This window comes from Bos grunniens, chromosome X (genome assembly GCF_055505025.1).
Source record: "Bos grunniens cultivar Pamir isolate PY7600 chromosome X, Bosgru_T2T1.0, whole genome shotgun sequence".
Taxonomy (NCBI): Eukaryota; Metazoa; Chordata; class Mammalia; order Artiodactyla; family Bovidae; genus Bos; species Bos grunniens.
Window position 1 is genome coordinate 15,057,144 of NC_141194.1, and position 21,645 is coordinate 15,078,788.

The 21,645-nt window shown below is 40.8% G+C and overlaps 1 long non-coding RNA gene across 5 annotated transcripts in view; it reads left to right on the plus strand.

Moving 5' to 3' along the window:
- The window catches only part of LOC147339846 (uncharacterized), a 116,253-nt gene that overhangs the window by 67,339 nt on the left and 27,269 nt on the right, over positions 1–21,645 (plus strand). The window contains exons 4-5 of one of the 5 annotated variants that reach the window (XR_015159110.1): positions 12,188–12,457; positions 13,177–13,856. The exons of the other annotated variants lie outside the window; for them this stretch is intronic. This is a non-coding gene — a long non-coding RNA (uncharacterized LOC147339846). Of the gene's footprint in view, positions 1–12,187; positions 12,458–13,176; positions 13,857–21,645 lie in introns of those variants that run through there. 5 annotated transcript variants of the gene reach the window in all.

Consider the following 21,645-nt stretch of genomic DNA (forward strand, 5'->3'; position numbering starts at 1 on the left):
AATAGTTTCTCTATCTCCATCCTTCCAGCATTTTTGTCTGTGCTCTTCTAGCTTCTTCATTAATTTTAATACCAGGCTTGATTTTTCTTTGCCATAAAAGGCTTTTAGCTTCTTTAATAACTCTTTGACTCCTTCTGAACCTGCTTCCCTAGTACAGAGTAAGGTTTAACAAAAGGGTTTTTGTTTTGTTTTTAACAAGCACACCATGTGCCTTAGTGACGAACAGTATAAGACACTCTTGGCTTCTTCTTTTACCAGCAAACCTCAATAGCTGGGGAGAGGAAGGGTTGGGGGTGGTTAATAGTAGTTAATTCCCAGAACAGATTTTTTCCTCCTTACTCGAGGACACCTTGAGGACCTCGTGTTCAAGCCAGAGCTATTTTGGGTGGAAAGGAGACAAGACACCTGATACCTTTGTGTCTGGTAAAATCCTTCCCAAATAGCACTAGATTTTCATCTCTTCTTTGCAGTTGCCGATGGTTAAAATGCTAATCCCACTACTCTTTCCTTGGTCTGCACTCTGAACCTCAGACCACTTCCTTTGGGGCTGGGCATCTCTTCAGTTAGAACCACAATCTGAAGAGAAAATGCTTTTGATTTGAGAGGCAATTTAGGGAAGAAAAAAAAACTCCATGTGCTCAAATTATTTTATTCCATCCGACCAACTAGCCTTGTTTCTATTTTGAAAAATGTTGATTATACACACACAAAAAATGCAATGAACTTGCCATTTTCAAAACACCACAAACTCTAAGGCAATAAGATTTAATGAGTGATTTATATGATGCTGGTAAACTAGGGCTACCTAACTTCATTGGAGTGTGGTTTTTAAATTGCCAAGTTATGAAGATTGTTTAGCACTAATTTCCTTGCTGATGGAGCTGTGATTTTAATACAAAGAAGTGTTTCTCAACCTCGGCACTATTGACATTTGGGGCTGGATCATTCTTTATTGGGGAGGTTGCCCTGTGCATTGTGGGACATTTAGCAGCATCCCTGGTCTCTCTCCACCAGATGCCAATAGATTCCTCACTCCAGTGGTAATAATCAAAAATGTCTCCAGGCATTGCCAAGTGTCTGTGGCCCTAGGGGCACAGTCACTCCTGGTTGAGAACCACTGATGTAGAGGGCCTGCTGAAACAGTTTTTCCCTCTCTTGCTTTTCTGGACTGTGAAAATCTTAGAGGCCAATGAAAGATGAGAACACATTAGGTCTTGGAATGTGCTATTTTGATTGTATTATAAAATTCTTAACGTTTTTCATTTGAGATTTTGAGAAAAACAATTAAATTTCCAAATATAGCTACAGCCTATAAACCTCGGCCCCTGGCACATCTCATCTCTCTGCTAATGGGTCAACAAGGACAAAATTTTTCATGAGATTTTCCAAGAGTTTGCAGGGCCCCTCTCTGGCCTAGTTCACTGAGGGCCAGGGTAAAACTACTCATTAGCACAGTGACTAATGCACAGGCTTAATAGTTGCAATAGTCAGTAAGGGGAAAAGGAGAGTAATGTTTCCTGTGTACTGTTTTCTCTTTTAAGGCAGAATGTGCAGTACTCTAATGAACAGCCACATCCAAGTTGGTTTTACAAATTGGAAAGTTGGGTCTTTGCTGCCCAGTACTTGCTTCCAGACTCATCAAGGTTTCCACAGACCCTAAAGTGAAAGGAACATGGTGGCCTCCTCCTCTCTTTGATCCATTCCTTCCTTTCCTTCTACCCTCTGCTTCTTTCTGACTTGGGCTTCATTGCTATTCTGAAGGGAGTGAGGGTGGAGAAGGGCAGGCAGGGAAGAAAATGGGGGTTAAAATCACCTAGAGAGCTCTTTACTCCACATAGAGCCACCCACAACCTCACCCAGTCCCCACCAGGCACCTACCAACAGGCCGAAAGTAGGAGGTACACTCTATTAGAAGGAGTTGAGGAGAGTTTAAGGAGAGACCATTTGCAGAGAGATGGTCAGGGTTTAGGGAAATCCCAAAGGAGAGCTCAGTACCACAAGGCAAGTAACAGCAGGGAGCCAGTGCCATTCCTGAGGGAAGGACGAAGAAGAGAACAGTCAGCAGAGCCCAGAGAGTAGCAATGGGAGCAGCCATCTTGTGGGAGCTGTTTCTTCCACTACACAAACCAGCAATCCAGGTTGACTTGGCAGGGAGGGGCCTGGAGAATAAATCCCCTGATCTCACTCTCTCCTGCCCCACAGCATCATGCCACTACCCCCAGTTGGCTGAAGGCAACCAGAAAAGGGAGGGCAAGGGAGCCTGGTGATGTAGTTCACACGGGTACACAGCAAAGTCAAGGAGGATGGATCTGGGGAGCAAAAGCAAGATATCCAGCCTGCACTGCAATTGAAAGGAACTTCAGAAGCCCTCAAAGTAGGCAAAGTTGTCATTTGAAAGTCCTTCCCAGTAATTCTTCTATATCCCCTGGAGTTGAGATCAGCTGCTTTAAAGTGTGATGGACCTTTTCAAAGCTCTATAATCTCCTGTAGGGGGTTTCATTGCTGAAACAGCTGGTAGACCCAACTTATACAAGTGCCATTCCATTCCCTGTCTTTTCCATTGTTCTGATTTCTACACAAGTCTGCAGGGAAGTCATCTGCCAATCTGTTTTGTCCTCACTTTAATGTTTGCAGCCACTTAAACTCCATGTCGTAATCTTGTATAAAGCAAACATTTCAATTCGCACTGGAGGTCAAAAATATTCCTAGGGTGCTTCCAGGACAGGCTCTGGGAGTGAGCCTTTGTGAGGGACAAGCAGGCTGGGAAGTGTGAAGAGTTGGGGCTGGGTAGATGTCATAGCCAGCACTATCTGCTTTCACTGTCCGTCTGCTGCTTAGAAAAGTGCAGGCATCTTTAGCATTGGAACAAACTTTGTGTTGCAAAGAGTGGGACACAGCTGAGTGACTGTGCACGCACTTGTGTAGGCTTCTGGGGCTTGTTTTTGTTTTGTTTTTGGCTCTCTCTCTCTCTCTCCCTTTTTTTTTCCTAACAAGCACACAAAGTCACACTGCCTTCTGGAAACGCTGCCATTTCAAATTACTCGCACTACACAAACGTGAACCCCGCCCTAGAGAACAGGAGGATCCCATTTCATATACCCATCTAAATTGGAAAAGCTTCTTCCAAAGCATCCTCACTACTTAGAAATATCAGTGACAATGTGGTTTCTTGTCAACTACTAAGAGGGTTTTACAGGGCATGATTTCTAAGTTAATTTAAATACATTAGTCTTTTCACATAGCAAAATAAGCAAATCTCACAGAGAAAATGGATATGTGAAACTGCTGTTGATATCATCAAAACACAATAGAGGGACTTCCCTTGAAGTCCAGTGGTTAAGACGCCATGCTTCTGATGCAGGGGGTGAGGGTTCAGTTCCTGGTCAGGGGAATTAAGATCTCACATGCTTCACAGCACAGGCAAAATTAAAAACAAAAAACAAAACTATAAAATAGAGAAGAACAATGGAGAGAGGTGTATGAATTACCCTTTAGTTTATACTTACAAAGATACTTATTTTGTGATGGGTATATGGAGAGGAGAATGAAAAAGCTGGCTTAAAACTCAACATTCAAAAAATGAAGATCATGACATCTGGTCCCATCACTTCATGGCAAACATATGGGGAAACAGTGGAAACAGTGAAAGACTTTATTTTGGGGGGCTCCAAAATCACTGCAGATGGTGACTGCAGCCATGAAATTAAAAGACGCTTGCTCTTTGGAAGAAAAGCTATGACCAACCTAGACAGCATATTAAAAAGCAGAGACATTACTTTACCAACAAAGGTCCGTCTAGTCAAAGCTTTGGTTTTTCCAGTAGTTGTGTATGGATGTGAGAGTTGGACCATAAAGAAAGCTGAGCACCGAAGAATTGATACTTTCGAACTGTGGTGTTGGAAAAGATTCCTGAGAGTTCCTTGGACAGCAAGGAGATCAAACCAGTCAATCCTAAAGGAAATCAATCCTGAATATTCATTAGAAGGACTGATGCTGAAGCTGAAGCTCCAATACTTTGGCCACCTGATGGGAAGAGCCAATTCACTGGAAAAGACCCTGATGCTGGGACAGATCGAGGGCAGGAGGGGAAGGGGATGACAGAGGATGAGATGGTTGGATGGCATCAATGACTCGATGGATATGAGTTTGAGCAAGCTCCGGGATGGACAGGGAAGCCTGGCATGTTGCAGTCCATGGGGTTGCAAAGAGTCAACAACAATACCTAGATAACTCATTTATGTCCATTCATAAGTAAAGCACTTATTTAATATGCATGTTTGAACTTTACAGCTGTTTTATTATGTGTAAAGCAAGAAGCCAAGATTACTCAACTTTAGCACCTTAATTTTTAAAAGAATTGGAACCAGCAAATATAAACAGACCACAGAGGTTTTGCAGGTTCAGTTCCAGACCATTGCAATACAGCAAAGGTTACAATACAGTGAAATTTTTAGTTTTCCAGTGCATACAAAAGTTATATTTACAGTACTATAGTCTATTAAGTGTACAATAGCATTATGTCTAAAATAACAGTGTAAATACCTTTTAAGAACACTTAGACTGGGCTTCCTCTGTCCCTTCAAATATCAGCAGATAATGATTCTTGGCCTCTGGGATCAAGTGCTGTGACATTTGTAGTCACTTTAATTTTGAGATTTTCAAAATCAGCCCTAGAGGCATTTTATTTCTTCTGCACCACTGCCACTGTGAGGATGCAGAAAACAGCAATGCCTGAGGTCAGAAGGTGGATTTCCTCAGGCACGGACAATAAAAGTTGGGAGGTATGTGTAATCACACACTTCAGTCAATGGAGAATTTTCTCTAAACATGAGTATATACCCAGTAATCACTACTATAAAGCTGATTATAATTTTCTTTCAATGCAAACAATCTAAGCAGCAATCAACAAGTGATTGCTGAAATTATACATTTTAGACAGCTGTTAAAAATTACGATGTTTGGACAATTTTATTGACATGAAAAGTTGATATAATGTATCATGGCGTGAAAAAAATGGGAGGTTAAACCACAGCATGTTTATATAGCAAAGAGTATATAGGAATGTTGATATTCACAAAGAAATGCCTAATTGTCTTTAAATGGAAACAACCTAAACAACTAAATGCAATGCCTGACCCTAGTCTGCATGCTGTACTATGCTGTAAAAGACATTATTGGATCAACTGACAGAACTGAAACACAAATGGCAAATTGAATAAAAATATTGTATCAATGTTCAATTTCCTGATGTTGATAACTGTACTGTGGTTATTTAAGAGAATATTCTTTTTCTTAGGAAATGTACACTGTACATTTCTCCAAGTTTAAATGATTCCCCCCACAAAAAAAATTTGAAGGATTATTTAGGAAGCTCACAGAACTTCTAGAGGGTGGGGGTACAGCACAGAGAAGCAGGCTACTTCTCAGACAGATCCCACAGTTCCCACAGATTACAGTGGGGACTAGGTACCTGAAATTCAACTGTTGTAGCCTCCAAAGAAGATGCCAGAGATGGGTTCCTCATATCACCTGCTCCCATACATTACTGGCTTTCAGATCCAAGTCTTATCCAGATACCTCTGGAGGAAAGTAGCTGAACGTGGGGAAAGCAAATGTATGATTTTAATCTTTAAAATATCAGCATCCATGTAGGAAGTTGTCCAAATATAAGGTGGGTATTCAAAAGATGCCAGGTGGCCACAGATGACAGAAATGTCACCAGGGGAAAATAGTTATTCTCTAATGCTGACTTTTGTGGAGTCACCTAGCCTGGGTCTGAGATGCCTTCCTTGTGCTCATCTAATCACTTCCTCATTTAAGCAGCTGCCTAAGGCTGGCCCAGACATATCAACCATGACATAGTCACTGGGCACCTCAAATCTATGCCAGGAATGCAAAGAGAGCTCAGTGAGACATCACTACATACCCACCAGACTGGCTAAACCATAAAAGGAAGGCTGACACACTCAGTGATGCTGAAGATATGGAAGGACTCTCTCACATTGTCAGTGAGAGTGTAAACAGGTTACAAACACTGTGGAAAAGCAGAATCTATGTACACTCTATGAGCAATTCAGCTCCTGGTACCTAATCAACTGCTATGCATTCTTATGTCCACCAGAAGACATGCACGAAGTATTGATGGCATCGTTATGCATAATAGCCTCAAACTGGAAACAACACACATATCCATCAATAGTAAAATGGGTAAATCTTGCAACATATGCAAAATGGAATACTACACAGCCGTAAAGAAAAGAATGGAATACTCTTGTACACAATAATGTGGATGAATCTACCCAAGAATGTTGAGAAACAAATGCCAGACACAAAAGCACATGATTCCATTTGCATGAAGTTCAAGAACAGATAGACAAATACATGACAGTATGTTAAGATCAGTTAAACTTACTGTGAGGGTGAGAAATATGGAGAAGGGGCATGAGGGAGCCTTTTAGGATAATGAAAGTGTACACCCATAAAATTCAAACTAAGTAGTAAAATCTGTGCACTTCACTGTGTGGAAGTTACATATTGACTTTTGAAGAAGAAAAAAAAACTACAAAGGTAGAATTACAGACTTAAGGCAATGGCACCCTACTCCAGTACTCTTGCCTGGAAAACCCCATGGATGGAGGAGCCTGGTAGGCTGCAGTCCATGGGGTTGCAAAGAGTCGGACACAACTGAGTGACTTCACTTTCACTTTCCACTTTCATGCATTGGAGAAGGAAATGGCAACCCACTCCAGTGTTCTTGTCTGGAGAATCCCAGGGATGGGGGAGCCTGGTGGGCTGCTGTCTATGGGGTCACACAGAGTTGGACACAACCGAAGCGACTTAGCAGCAGCAGAGCCTTAAGAATTCTTTTCTATTAAGAAGAAAGAATTGTCATCTGGAGGAGTATGACATTTCCTTAAAGCTCTGACTTTGGTGACTTTGGTGTTATGCTATGATCTCTGCCAGGTTCAGCTCTTGACAGTGTTTTCCCAAATCTGCCTCACCCCTCTCTATCCCTTCAGGAAAGTAACTTTTTGCACTTAAGCCCTAGGTAACTAGCTGAAAGTGGGTGTATGGAACATCCTGCATGTTTGCACAGTGCTTTGCCATTCACAAAGAAGAGGGTACATCATTTGATCCTGGCAACAACCTTGGCAGGTGGGCAAGGGTGAGCACTCCTCTTCATTACCACGTGAAATATCTGGAGTTCAGAGAGGTTAAAAGGTCATTTAGACTCAGTACTTCTGACTCCTAACGTTTTTTAGTGGTGTTCATAAGTGTTCACTGCCATATAATAACTAAAAATACAGCAAGTCATATCCTGGAATGGATCCTGGAAAGTAAAAAATACTATAAAGGACATTTTGGGAACAATTAGTGAAATTCGAATACAGACTACATGTAGAGAATAATATTGTGTTTAATTTCTTGATTTTGGTAATTTTATTGTAGTTTCATAAGAAAGTTTATAAGAAATGCATGCAAAAGTACTGAGGGTGAAATGTCATCAACTAGTCAGCAGCAGTCCACAGCTCACTCTCAATTGGTTCTTTAAAACTCTCTGTGTATCTATATCTATATCTATACAGTAAGTCTCTTGTATATGAACCTTCAAGTTGCAGACTTCCAAAAATGTAAACGTGCAGCTTATTAATGAAGACCTGATGGAATTAGAGACCCAGAGAAAGGATAAAGAGAGACAAGAGGAAGAAGTAACTGAAGAATGGGAGAGATTCATGATGCAGGAGATGGCCAGGGGATTTTCTTTATCTGAGGAGGCACTGTTGGTTTTTGAGGCATAGGACCTGTGTAGAACAGTCCACGAAGGTTGTAGCAGCCATTCAGAATGTAGCCCAGTGCTACTGAGTCACCTATGATGAGAAAAAAAAGAGAAATGGCAGCCCACTCCAGTATTCTTGCCTGGAAATCCCATGGACAGAGGAGTCTGGTGGGCTACAGTCCATGGGGTTGCAAAGAATTGGTTATGACTGAGCAGGAAGGCAGGCAGCCACACATTACCGGATTGTTTTTTTCAAGAGGATAGATAGAATTGAATTGAGCCAGGAACCAGAACCTGTGCTATCCATGTCAGGCGTGAGTGAAATTGCAGCTTGCCCTCCATCTCCTATCCTTCACCTCTACCATCTCCTACCTCCTTTCCCTCCTCCTGTTGCCTGTTCACTTGATTCCAGCCCCTATATGCCAGCTGTTGTACTGTACTATTGTACTTTTCAAGATGCTGTACTGTAAGATTTAAAGTGTTTGATTTATTTGTTTGTTTATGTATTATTTCTGTTAAAAGTATTATAAACCTACTACAGTACAGTACTATATAGCTGATTGTGTTAGTTGGGTACCTAGGCTAACTTTGTTGGACTTATGAACAAACTGGACCTAGGAACATGCTCTCAGAATGGAACTCATTCATATAAGGGGACTTAACTGTATTTGTATCTAGAGAGAGTACAAATGTGGCAGAATGTTAACAAAACGTTAATGTAAGTGAATAAATATCTGTTGTACTGTTCTTATAACTTTTCTCCAGAAAAGTTAATTAAATATTTTTCTAAATTAAAAAGATATTTAAAAATTCAAGAAAAAAATAGGTATCTTAGGTAAAATCAAGTTGTGCCTTCTGTTGTGCACACCCCATTAAACCACAGTCATCTTGGGCAGTGTAACAGAAAATGACTAAATTGCATCCCTAACAGATTTATTCATTGCTTCATTTCATCACCACACAAGCAAAACAGTCTCTCTTACTAAGTTAGCATAGTCTAGTGAACTTAATAGAAGGACTTGCTTTTCTTGGAAGAGACATAGTTTTCATAAAATACCTTAGAACATTCTATTTTAAATCCCTGAGGGAGGGAAAGAGTCTGCTGTCTTGCTATCCTTGCTGCCTTTGTGGATGCCTCAGGAAAATAGTAAGACCTTGGTAAGCTCAGAGCCCCTGAGGCCCAGGAACAGGGGCCCCAGCTTTGCCAGAGTCCCATGATCCAGTTGTGTCTTGTCAGGACCAGAACTGCTGAACTTGAAAGGGAGCTTGTACCATGTCCAGTACAGGAGAATGGTTGATGACCATGAAGCAATTGCACAGCGGTGGCCTAGAGAAGACTCAGTAACTGAGATCAAGTTTTCCTCCACCATGGGTATGTAAAATTGAATTTAAGCAAATAGTAAAATGATTCTTTTATATTTAAATTTTTTGAGCTGAGAGTCATTCCAATACATTAAGAAACATGTATTAAAATGGATGCTATGCTAGTAAGCGTGTTATAATGACTATCTCATTTTGTCCTCACAACAGCTGTATGATTTAGGTAAAATCATTCCTATTTTACAAATAGAGAAACTGAAGCTTTGAGGGGTTAATGACTACTTGCCTGAAGTTACACAGCAAGTAACCAATGAAGCTAGTTGAACCCAGGCAGCCTGAATCCAGAGCCTAGGCTTTTAGCCCCTCTACCATACTTGAAGGTGGCTACTTATTACCTGTAAGGCCAACTCTTCCCTGTAGCAATTCCCACTTAACTCCCAGCTTACAGAATAGGGCCAGTGATTTATTAAAGGGAGATGCTACTCTGTGTTGTAACAGAAACGTAAGAAAATCCCAGCCCAACAGAGCACAAGAAAATCATTAATTCCATCCCTTTCAGTAAGCAGCCAAACTCTCCACACTGCATGCTGATGACTCAAAGACAGCCGATGTGCCCAGGAGGGTGGGACTCCCATGCTAAATGTCCTGGCTGGTTATGACCTCCTCTCCTACAAAGAGTAGGGTGCTTCCAAACAACTCTAGTGTGCTCCACTCCCCCCATGGATCTGTAACTTAGGTAAGCCCACCAAAGCCATACACTGTGCCTCATCCAGTGCCTGAAAAGAGCTGGTCCCCCACTGAAGGCAATTTGTGAAACATAATTAATTGCAGATTCCTTCTGGAGCTGCTTCGGCTCCTTGATGTCTCACATGTGTGGTCAGGATGGAGCTCTCCTTGGCAGCTGACGATCCTTCTGTCTCCAGCTGGAGAGGAGGTCCAAAGACAGAGACCAAGGGCATCTCTCAGATTGAGTTTGGCCTTCCCAAGACTTCGTGGGGCGGGCTCAGATGTATGAATGGGGGTTTGGGGAGCCTATCCTTCCAGCAGATCCAAACCACACAGATCACAGAGATCAATGGAAAGTAAAGTCTTCCTGATGAGCTGATTGAGCATTAGTGGTAGTCTCCATTTGACTCAACTGAACGCTGAGTGGGGAAATGATGCAAAGAGCCTTTTCTTTCAGTTAAAGGGGAAACATGATCAGCAGTGAACATTTCCAGTAACCAAATGGGAGGATTTTCCCAAGATAGCATTTGCTTTCAGTTCAGAGATGCACATAAGCTTTGATTCTGCTATTGTAGTGTTTCTAATTATATTTATTATCTATTATTATCAAATCACAAAACTAGTATGGATGCAGCTATTTATAAATTTAACTCTCCTCCAAATCCTAACACATAGCTGTCATATATCCCATTTTGTTTATAAGTAACCACATTAATGTAAGCTTGAGAGGATTTTAATTATTTAAAAATTTTATTTATTTATTTGCCCACATGAGTTCTTTGTTGCCGCATGCAGGATCTTTAGTTGTAGCATGTAGGATTGGTTCCCTGACCAGGGATTGAACCTGGGCACCCTGCATTGGAAGCACAGAGTCTTATCCATTAGACCATCAGGGAAGTCTGGAGAGGATTTTAATTTTTATTTTTTTTAAAAGCTTTTCAAAATGTTATTTATTTATTTTGTCTGTTCTGAGTCTTCATTGCTATGAGGGCTTTTCTTTAGTTGTGGTGAGTGGGAGCTACTCTTTGTTGTGGTGCAAGGACTTTTCATGGTGGTGTTTTCTCTTGTTGTGGAGCACTGCCTCTAGGCATGTTGGATCAGTAGTTGTGGCTCCCAGGCTCTAGAACACAGGCTCAGTAGTTGTGGCATATGGGCTTAGTTGCTCCACATCATGTGGGATCTCCCCAGATCAGAGATTGAACCTGTGTCTCCTGCATTGGTAGGTGGACTGCTCACCTCTGAGCCACCAAGAAAGCCCAAGATTTTTTTAAATTCATTTTTTTAGTTGAAGGATAATTGCTTTACAGAATTTTGTTGGTTTCTGCCAAACATCAACATCAATCAACCATAGGTATACATATGTCTCCTCCTTCTTGAGCCTCCCTCCCAAAAGCCCAAGATTTTAATCAAGGTCAGATCAAACTTAGAAGCAGAGGACATCCAACAACATGAATGAATGTCATAGATATTGAACCAAATGAAAGAAGCCAGATAAGACCACATACTATATGATTCCACTTATATGATAATCAAGAACAAGCAAAAATAATCTATGGTGACAGAAATCAGAACAGTGGGTACTCCCAGGAGGGTGGTATTGACTGGAAAGGAGTATGAGGGAGCCTTCAGGGATCCTGATAACATTCTAGATCTTGACTTCGGTGGCAGGTGTATGTGTGTGCATGGGTGCTAAGTTGCTTCAGTCATGTTGGACTCTGTGTAACCCTCAGTGGCAGGTATCTACAAATGTGCAAATTTATCTAGCTGTGCTTTTATGATTTGAGTACTTTATTATATTTAAATTATCTCTCAAAAAAGCTTTCACAATTTATGACAAAGGAGCCATTAATATACAATGGAGAAAGGATAGCCTCTTCAAAATGGTGTTGGAAAACCTTGACAGCCAGGTACAAAAGAATGAAACTGGACCAGTATCTTATACCATACACAAAAATCAACTTAAAAATGGATTAAAAAGTTGGATGTAAGACCTGAAACTGCAAAACTCCTCGATCAAAATATGGGGGTAAGCTCCTTGACATTGGTATTGGCAATGACTTTCTGGATCTGGCAACAAAAGTGAAAATAAACAAGTGAGACTATATAAAATTAAAAAAGCTTCTATACAGGAAATAAAGCCATGAACAAAACATAAAGGCAGCCTACAGAATGGGAGAAAATATTTGCAAATCATATATCTGATAAAGGGTTAATATCCAAAACATAGCAGAAATCTTAGGGAAGATTTAAGCTGTTAACTCTAGTGCCAAAGCCCCAAATTGACCATCAACCTTTATTTAGATAGCTTCAAGCAAATAGTTTTTATACCAGGTGCATAAAAATTCAGTTAATCTATACTCGCAGAAGCGTGGTGGCTGTGACGGACCATGCAGAAGTGCTGCTGAGAGGAGCTACCCCACGCCCTAAGTCAGGGGCAGCAGCTGGGAGGAGCTACCCCACGTCCGAGGTCAGGGGCAGTGACCGAGAGCACCAGGCTGCGATGGTGGAGAAGCAACGGAGAGGAGCTACCCTACATTCTGGAGGGGCTGCTGTGAGGAGATACCCCTTGTCCAAGGAAAGGAGCAGTGGCTGCGCTTTGCTGGAGCAGCTGTGAAGAGACACCCTACATCCAAGGTAAGAGAAACCCAAGTAAGATGGTAGTTGTTGCGAGAGGGTATAAGAGGCCAGACACTCTGAAACCATAATCACAGAAAACTAGCCAATCTGATCACAGGGACCACAGCCTTGTCTAACTCAAAGAAGCTAAGCCATGCCTGTGGGGCCACCCAAGATGGGCAGGTCATGGTGGAGAGGTCTGACAGAATGTGGTCCACTGGAGAAGGGAATGGCAAACCACTTCAGTATTCTTGCCTTGAGTACCCCATGAACAGTATGAAAAGGCAAAAAGATAGGACACTGAAAGAGGAACTCCCCAGGTCTGTAGGTACCCAATATGCTACTGGAGATCAGTGGAGAAATAACTCCAGAAAGAATGAAGGGATGGAGCCAAAGCAAAAAGAATACCCATTTGTGGATGTGACTGGTGATAGAAGCAAGGTCCGATGCTGTAAAGAGCAATATTGCATAGGAACCTGGAATGTTAGGTCCAAGAATCAAGGCAAACTGGAAGTGGTCAAACAAGAGATGGCAAGAGTGAATGTTGACATTCTAGGAATCAGCAAACTAAGATGGGCTGGAATGGGTGAGTTTAACTCAGATGACCATTATATCTACTACTGTGGGCGGGAGTCCTTTAAAGGAAATGGAGTAGCCATCATGGTCAACAAGAGTCTAAAATGCAGTACTTGGATGCAATCTCAAAAATGACAGAATGATCTCTGTTTGTTTCCAAGGCAAACCATTCAATATCATGGTAATCCAAGCCTATGCCCCAACCAATAACACTGAAGAAGCTGAAGTTGAACAGTTCTATGAAGACCTACAAGACCTTTTAGAACTAACACCCAAGAAAGATGTCCTTTTCATTATAGGGGACAGGAATGCAAAAGTAGGAAGTCAGGAAACACCTGGAGTAACAGGCAAATTTGGCCTTGGAGTACAGAATGAAGCAGGGCAAAGGCTAATAGAGTTTTGCCAAGACAACACACTGGTCATAGCAAACACACTCTTCCAACAACACAAGAGAAGACTCTACACATGGACATCACCGGATGGTCAACACCGAAATCAGAGTGATTATATTCTTTGCAGCCAAAGATGGAGAAGCTCTATACAGTCAGCAAAAACAAGACTGGGAGCTGACTGTGGCTCAGATCATGGACTCCTTATTGCCAAATTCAGACTGAAATTGAAGAAAGTAGGGAAAACCACTAGAACATTCAGGTATGACCTAAATCAAATCCCTTATGATTATACAGTGGAAGTGAGAAATAGATTTAAGGGACTAGATCTGATAGACAGAGTGCCTGATGAACTATGGACACAGGTTTGTGACATTGTACAGGAGACAGGGATTAATACCATCCCCATGGAAAAGAAATGCAAAAGAGCAAAATGGCTGTCTGGGGAGGCCTTACAAATAGCTGTGAAAAGAAGAGAAGCAAAAAGCAAAGGAGAAAAGGAAAGATATAAGCATCTGAATGCAGAGTTCCAAAGAATAGCAAGGAGAGATAAGAAAGCCTACCTCAGCGATCAATGCAAAGAAATAGAGGAAAACAACAGAATGGGAAAGACTAGAGCTCTCTTCAAGAAAATTAGAGATACCAAGGGAACATTTCATGCAAAGATGGGCTCGATAAAGGACAGAAATGGTATGGACCTAACAGAAGCAGAAGCTATTAAGAAGAGGTGGCAATAATACACAGAAGAACTGTACAAAAAAGATCTTCATGACCAAGATAATCACGATGGTGTGATCACTCACCTAGAGCCAGACATCCTGGAACGTGAAGTCAAGTGGGCCTTGGGAAGCATCACTACGAACAAAGCTAGTGGAGGTGATGAAATTCCAGTTCAGCTATTTGAAATCCTGGAATATGATGCTGTGAAAGTGTGGCACTCAATATGCCAGCAAATTTGGAAAACTCAGCAGTGGCCACAAGACTGGAAAAGGTCAGTTTTCATTCCAATCCCAAATAAAGGAAATGCCAAAGAATGCTCAAACTACCGCACAACTGCACTCATCTCACATGCTAGTAAAGTAATGCTCAAAATTTTCCAAGCCAGGCTTCAGCAGTACGTGAACCATGAACTTCCAGATGTTCAAGCTGGTTTAAGAAATTTCAGAGGAACCAGAGATCAAATTGCCAACATCTGCTGGATCATGGAAAAATGAAGAGTTCCAGAAAAACATCTATTTCTGTTTTATTGACTGTGCCAAAGCCTTTGACTGTGTGGATCACAATAAACTGTGGAAAATTTGGAAAGAGAAGGGAATACCAGACCATCTGACCTGTCTCTTGAGAAACCTGTATGCAGGTCAGGAAGCAACAGTTATAACTGGTCATGGAACAACAGACTGGTTACAAATAGGAAAAGGAGCACTTCAAGGCTGTATATGTCACCTTGCTTATTTAACTTATATGCAGAGTACATCATGAGAAACACTGGGCTGGATGAAACACAAGTTGGAGTCAAGATTGCCGGGAGAAATATCAATAACCTCAGATATGCAGATGACACCACCCTTATGGCAGAAAGTGAGGAGGAACTAAAAAGCCTCTTGATGAAAGTGAAGGAGGAGAGTGAAGAAGTTGGCTTCAAGCTCAACATTCAGAAAATGAAGATCATGGCATCCGGTCCCATCATTTAATGGGAAATAGATGGGGAAGCAGTGGAAACAGTGTCAGACTTTATTTTTTGGGTTCCAAAATCACTGCAGATGCTGATTGAAGCCATGATATTAAAAGATGCTTACTCCTTGGAAGGAAGGTTATGACCAACCTAGATAGCATATTTAAAAGCAGAGACATTACTTGGCCAACAAAAGTGCATCTAGTCAAGGCTATGGTTTTTCCTGTGGTCATGTATGGATGTGAGAGTTGGATGGTGAAAAAGCTCAGCGCCGAAGAATTGATGCTTTTGAACTGTGGTGTTGGAGAAGACTCTTGAGAGTCCCTTGAACTGCAAGGAGATCCAACCAGTCCTGGGTGTTCACTTGAAGGACTCATGTTGAAGCTGAAACTGCAATACTTTGGCCACCTCATGCGAAGAGTTGACTCATTGGAAAAGACTCTGATGCTGGGAGGGATTGGAAGCAGGAGGAGATGGGGACGACAGAGGATGAGATGGCTGGATGGCATCACCGACTCGATGGACATGGGTTTGGGTAGACTCCGGGAGTTGGTGATGGACAGGGAGGCCTGGCGTGCTGCGATTCATGGGGCCACAAGGAGTCAGACACGTTGAGGGACTGAACTGATACTTGCCCTGTTTGTTGACCTCATAACATTGCCATTAAAAGGAAAGGAGCAACAATAATCCAGATGGTTTCCTGAAGCTTTCTGAAGCTTGCTTTAGTGGTTCCAAGGCCTTTTGACTTGTAGACTTGGAACTATTGATTTAAAAAATTTTTTAATGTATTTATTTATTTTTAATTGATTGATGATTGCTTTACAATATTGATTTGATTTCTGTCATACATCAATGCGAATTAGCCATAGGTGTACATATGTCCCCTCCCTTTTATATCTCCTTCCCACCTCCCACCCGTTACCATCCCAGGTTTTTACAGAGTCCCAGTTTGAGTTCCCTGAGTCATACATCAAATTTCCATTGGCTATCTATTTACATATGTTAGTGTGAATGCTTCCATGCTATTCTCTCCATTCATCTCGCCCTGTCCTCCACCCTTGTCCCTAAGTCTTTTCTATGTCTGCATCTCCATTGCTGCTCTGTAAATAGGTTCATCAGTACCATCTTTCTAGATTCCAAATATGTATGTGTTGATATATGATATTTATTTTATCTCTTTTTGATTTACTTCACTCTGTATAATAGGCTCTAGGTTCATCCACTGCATTAGAGCTGACTGAAATGTGTTCCTTTTTATGGCTGAGTAGTATTCCATTGTATATGTGTACCACAGCTTCTTTACCCTTTCATCTGTTGATGGACATCTAGGTTGCTTCCATGTCCTAACTATTGTAAACAGTGCTGCAATGAGCATTGGGGTACATGTGTCTTTCAGTTTTGTTTTTTTCAGGTTATATGCCTAGAAGTGGTATGTATGGTGGTTTTATTCCTAGTTTTTTAAGGAATCTCCATACTGTCTTCCATAGTGGCTGTATAAATTTACATTCCCACCAGCAGTACAAGAGGGTTCCCTTTCCTTCACACCCTTTCCAGCACTTGTTGTTTGTGGATTTTTTGAGAATGGCCATTCTGACTTGTGTGAGGTAGTTTTAATTTGCATTTCTCTAATAATGATTGATTTTGAGCATCTCTTCATGTGTTTGTTAGCCATCTGTATGTCTTTTGTGGAGAAATGTCTCTTTAGGTCTTTTTCCCACTTTTTGATTGGACTGTTTATTTTTCTGGTATTGAGTTGTATGAGCTGCTTGTATATTTTGAAAATTAATCATTTGTCAGTTGTTTCCTTTGCTATTATTTTCTCCCATTCTGAGGGTTGTCTTTCCACCTTGTTTATAGTTTCCTTTGCTGTGCAAAAGCTTTAAAGTTTAGTTAGATCACGCTTACTTATTTTTGTTTTTATTCCCGTTTTTCTAGGAGATGATCATATAAAGGATCTTGCTATAATTTATGTCATACAGCGTTCTGCCTATGATTTCTTCTGAGAGTTTTATAGTTTCTGGTCTTACATTTACGTCTTTAATCCATTTCCAGTTTATCTTTGTGTATGGTGTTAAGAAGTGTTCTAATTTCATTCTTTCACATGTACTTGTTCAGTTCTTCCAGCACCACTTATTGAAGAGACTATCTTTTTCCCATTATATACTCTTGCCTCCTTTGTCAAAGATAAGGTTGCCTATATGTGTTTGGGTTTATCTCTAGACTTTCTTTTTCCATTGGTCTGTATTTCTGTTTTTGTGCCAGTACCATACTGTTTTTATGATTGTAGCTTTGTAGTATAGTCTGAAATCAGTTGATTCCTCCAGCTCCAATCTTCTTTCTCAAGATTGCTTTGGCTGTTCGAGATCTTTTGTGTTTCCTTATGAATTGTGAAATTTTTTGTTCTCAGTTCAGTTCAGTCACTCAGTCATGTTCGATCCTTTGCAATGCCATGGACTGAAGCACGTGAGGCTTCCCTGTCCCTCACCAACTTGCAAAGCTTGCTCAAACTCCTGTCCATTGAGTCAGTGATGCCATCCAACCATGTCATCCTCTGTCATCCCCTTCTTCCACCTTCAATCTTTCCCAGCATCAGGGTCTTTTTAAATGAGTCAGTTCTTCGCATCAGTTGGCCAAAATATTGGAGCTTCAGCTTCAGCATCAGTCCATCCAATGAATATTCAGGGCTGATTTCCTTCAGGATGGGCTGGTTGGATCTCTTTGCAGTCCAAGGGACTCTCAAGAGTCATCTCCAACACCACAGTTCAAAAGCATCAGTTCTTCAGTGCTCAGCTTTCTTTATAATCCAACTCTCACATCCATACATCACTACTGGAAAAATCATAGCTTTGACTAGATGGACCTTTGTTGGCAAAGTAATGTCTCTGCCTTTTAATATGTTGTCTAGGTTAGTCATAGGTTTTCTTCCAAGGAGCAAGCGTCTTTTAATTTCATGGCTGCAGTCACCATCTGCAATGATTTTGGAGCCCCCCAAAATAAAGTCTCTCACTGTTTCCATTGTTTGCCCATCTATTTGCCATGAATTCATGGGACTAGATGCCATGATCTTAGTTTTCTGAGTGTTTTGTTTTAAGCCAATTTTTTCACTATGACTTTACTAAATTCCCTGATTAGTTCTAGTAATTTTCTGATCATATCTCTAGGGTTTTCTATGTATAGTATCGTGTCTTCTGCAAATAATGAGAGTTTTACTTCTTCCTTTCCAATCTGGATTCCTTTCATTTCTTTCTTTTCTCTGATTGCCAGCTAAGACTTCCAAAACTATGTTGAGTAATAGTGGAGAACCATCACCCTTATCTTGTTCCTGATCTTAGAGGGAATGCTTTCAGTTTCTCACCATTGAGAAAAATGTTTGCTGTGGTTTTGTTGTATATGGCCTTTATTACTATGTTAAGGTAGGTTCCTTCGGTGCCCATTTTTTGAAGAGTTTTTATTATAAACAGGTGCTGAATTTTGTCAAAAGCTTTTTTCTGCATCTATTAAAACTATTGTATGACTTTTATCTTTCAATTTGTTAATATGGTGTATCACATTGATTGATGAGTGTATATTGAAGACTCCTTGCATCCCTGGGATAAACCCAACTTGATGATGGTGTATGATCTTTTTAATGTGCTGTTGAATTGTTTGCTAGAATTTTGTTGAGGATTTTTGCATCTATGTTCATCAGTGTTATTGGCCTGTAATTTTATTTTTGTGTGATGTCTTTGTCTGGTTTTGGTATCAGGGTGATTGTGGCCTCGTAGAATGAAGTGTTCCTTCCTCTGCAATTTTTTGGAAGAGTTTCCGAAGGGGAGCTATCAATGATTATTATAGAAAGTTATATTTGTTAGAATATTTGTTCACTTAAAATCATAGCCTCTGATTGATATGAATGGTTGATTTTACTCAACCTCCCTTAATTACCTAGATGGCCATGTTGTTCAGTCAATCAGTCATGTCTGACTCTTTGCGATCCAATGGAATGCAGCATGCCAGGCTTCCCTGTCTTTCACCATCTCCTGGAGTTTGCTCAAACTCATATCCATTGAGTCAGTGATGCAATCCAACCATCTCATCCTCTGTTGTCCCCTTCTCCTGCCTTCAGTCTTTCCCAGCATCAGGGTCTTTTCCAATGAGTCAGCTCTTCCCATCAAGTGGCCAAAGTATTGGAGCTTCAGCTTCAGCATCAGTTCTTCCAATGAATATTCAGGACTGATTTCCTTTAGGATTGACTGGTTTGATCTTCCTGCAGTCCAAGGGACTCTCAAGCGTCTTTTCCAACACCACAGTTCAAAAGCATCAAATTTTTGGCGCTCAGCCTTCTTTATGGTCCAACTCTCACATCCATACATGACTGCTGGAAAAACCATGGTTTTGACTATATGGACCTTTGTCAGCAAAGTAATAACTCTGCTTTTTAATACCCCCTCTAGATGGCCATGGCTGTGATCTAATTTTAAGTGATCTAATCACTCCAGAAAAGACTGTGTATTCCATGAAAATAAGAACATAGTTAAAGGCATTTCTCCTTGAAGGGACATTTAGAGGGCAAATAACATGACCAACCATATTCTCTTAAAACACAAAAAGGAATCTTGAAACTGAGGGATGAGATAAGTCATCCTGGGTTGATTGTGGCTACCAAATATGAGAAATGGGCTAGAGCTCAGGCCTTCTCCATCCTGATCTTACCATCTTTCCATTGTTTCATGACTCCTCAGACTTTAAAAAATTTTTTATTGAAATGTAGTTAATTTACACTGTTTCCTTCAGATGGATGTATAGCACAATGATTATGATATAAAGGTATACATACAGATTATTTTTTATTTATATTCTCTCCCATTATAAGTTATTGCAAGATAGTTTAGTTCCCTGTGCTATACAGTAGGTCCTTGTTGGCTACCTATTTTATATACTGTAGTGTGTATATTTTCATCCCAAACTCCTAATTTATCCCTCTCTACCTTTTTCCTCTTATGAGAACCATAAGTTTGTTTTCTAAGTCTATGAGTCTATATCTGTTCTGTAAATAAGTTCATTTGTATCATTATTTTAGATTCGACATATAAGTGATATCATATGATATTTGTCTTTGGCTTACTTCACTTTGTATGATAATCTCTAGGTCCATCCGTGTTGCTGCAAATGGCATTCTTTCATTCTTTTTAATGGCTGAGTAATATTCCATTATATATATATAATGGAATATATATATTCCACCATATTTTCTTAACCCAGTCATCTGTTGATGGACATTTAGGTTGTTTGCATGTCTTGGCGATTGTAAACAGTGCTGCAGTGAACATTGGGGTGCATGTATCTTTTTGAATTATGGTTTTCTCTGGATATATGCCCAGGAGTGGAGTTGCTGGATAATATGGTAACTCTATTTTTAGTTTTTAAAGGAATCTCCAAACTGTTCTCCATAGTGTCTGTATGAATTTACATTCTTACCAACAGTGTAGGAGGGTTCCTTTTTCCACACCCTCTGCGGCATTTATCTATAGACTTTTTGTTGATGGCCATTCTGACTAGTGTGAGGTGATACCACATTGTAATTTCGGTTTACATTTCTCTAATAGTTAGTGAGCATCTTTTCATATGCCTGTATGTCTTCTTTGGAGAAATGTCTATTTAGATCTTCTGTCCATTTTTTTTAAAGAAATAATTTTATTTATTTATTTTTGGCTGTGCTGGCTCTTCATTGCTGTGTGGGCTTTCTCTAGTTGCAGTGAGTGGGGGCTACTCTCTAGTTGCAGTGCACAGGGTTCTTACTGTGTGTGTCTTCTTATTGTGGTGTTATTTCTTATTGTGGTGTCTTGTCTTGTTGCAGAGCATGGGCTCTAGGGCATTTGGGCCTCAGTAGTGTTGGTTCCATGGCAACCCACTCCAGTACTCTTGCCTGGAAAATCCCATGGACGGAGGAGCCTGGCAGGCTGCAGTCCATGGGGTCGTGAAGAGTCAGACACAAATGAGCGACTTCACTTTCACTTTTCACTTTTCACTTTCATGCCTTGGAGAAGGAAATGGCAGCCCACTCCAGTGTTCTTGCCTGGAGAATCCCAGGGACGGGGGAGCCTGGTGGGCTGCCGTCTATGGGGTCACACAGAGTCAGATGCAACTGAAGCGACTTAGCAGCAGCAGCAGTGTTGATTCCTGGGCTCTAGGGCACAGGATCAGTAGTTGCAGCCCATGGGCTTAGTTGCTCCTCGGCACATAGAACCTTTTCGGATCAGGGATCAAGCCTGCATCTCCTACAGTGGCAGGCAGATTCTTTACCACTGAGCCGCTAGGGAAGCCCTGTCCATTTTTTAGTTAGGTTGCTTGTTTGTTTGATATTGAACTGTTTGTATATTTTGGAGATTAATCCCTTGCAGTCATATCATTTGCAAATATTTCCTCCTGTTATATAGCTTCTCTTTTTGTTTTAGTTATAGCTTCTTTTGCCGTGCAAAAGTTTTCAAGTTTAATTGGGTCCCATTTGGGATTTTTTTTAATTTATTTATTTTACTTCTTATTTATTTATTTGACGGCACAGGGTCTTAGTTGTGGCATACAGGATCTTC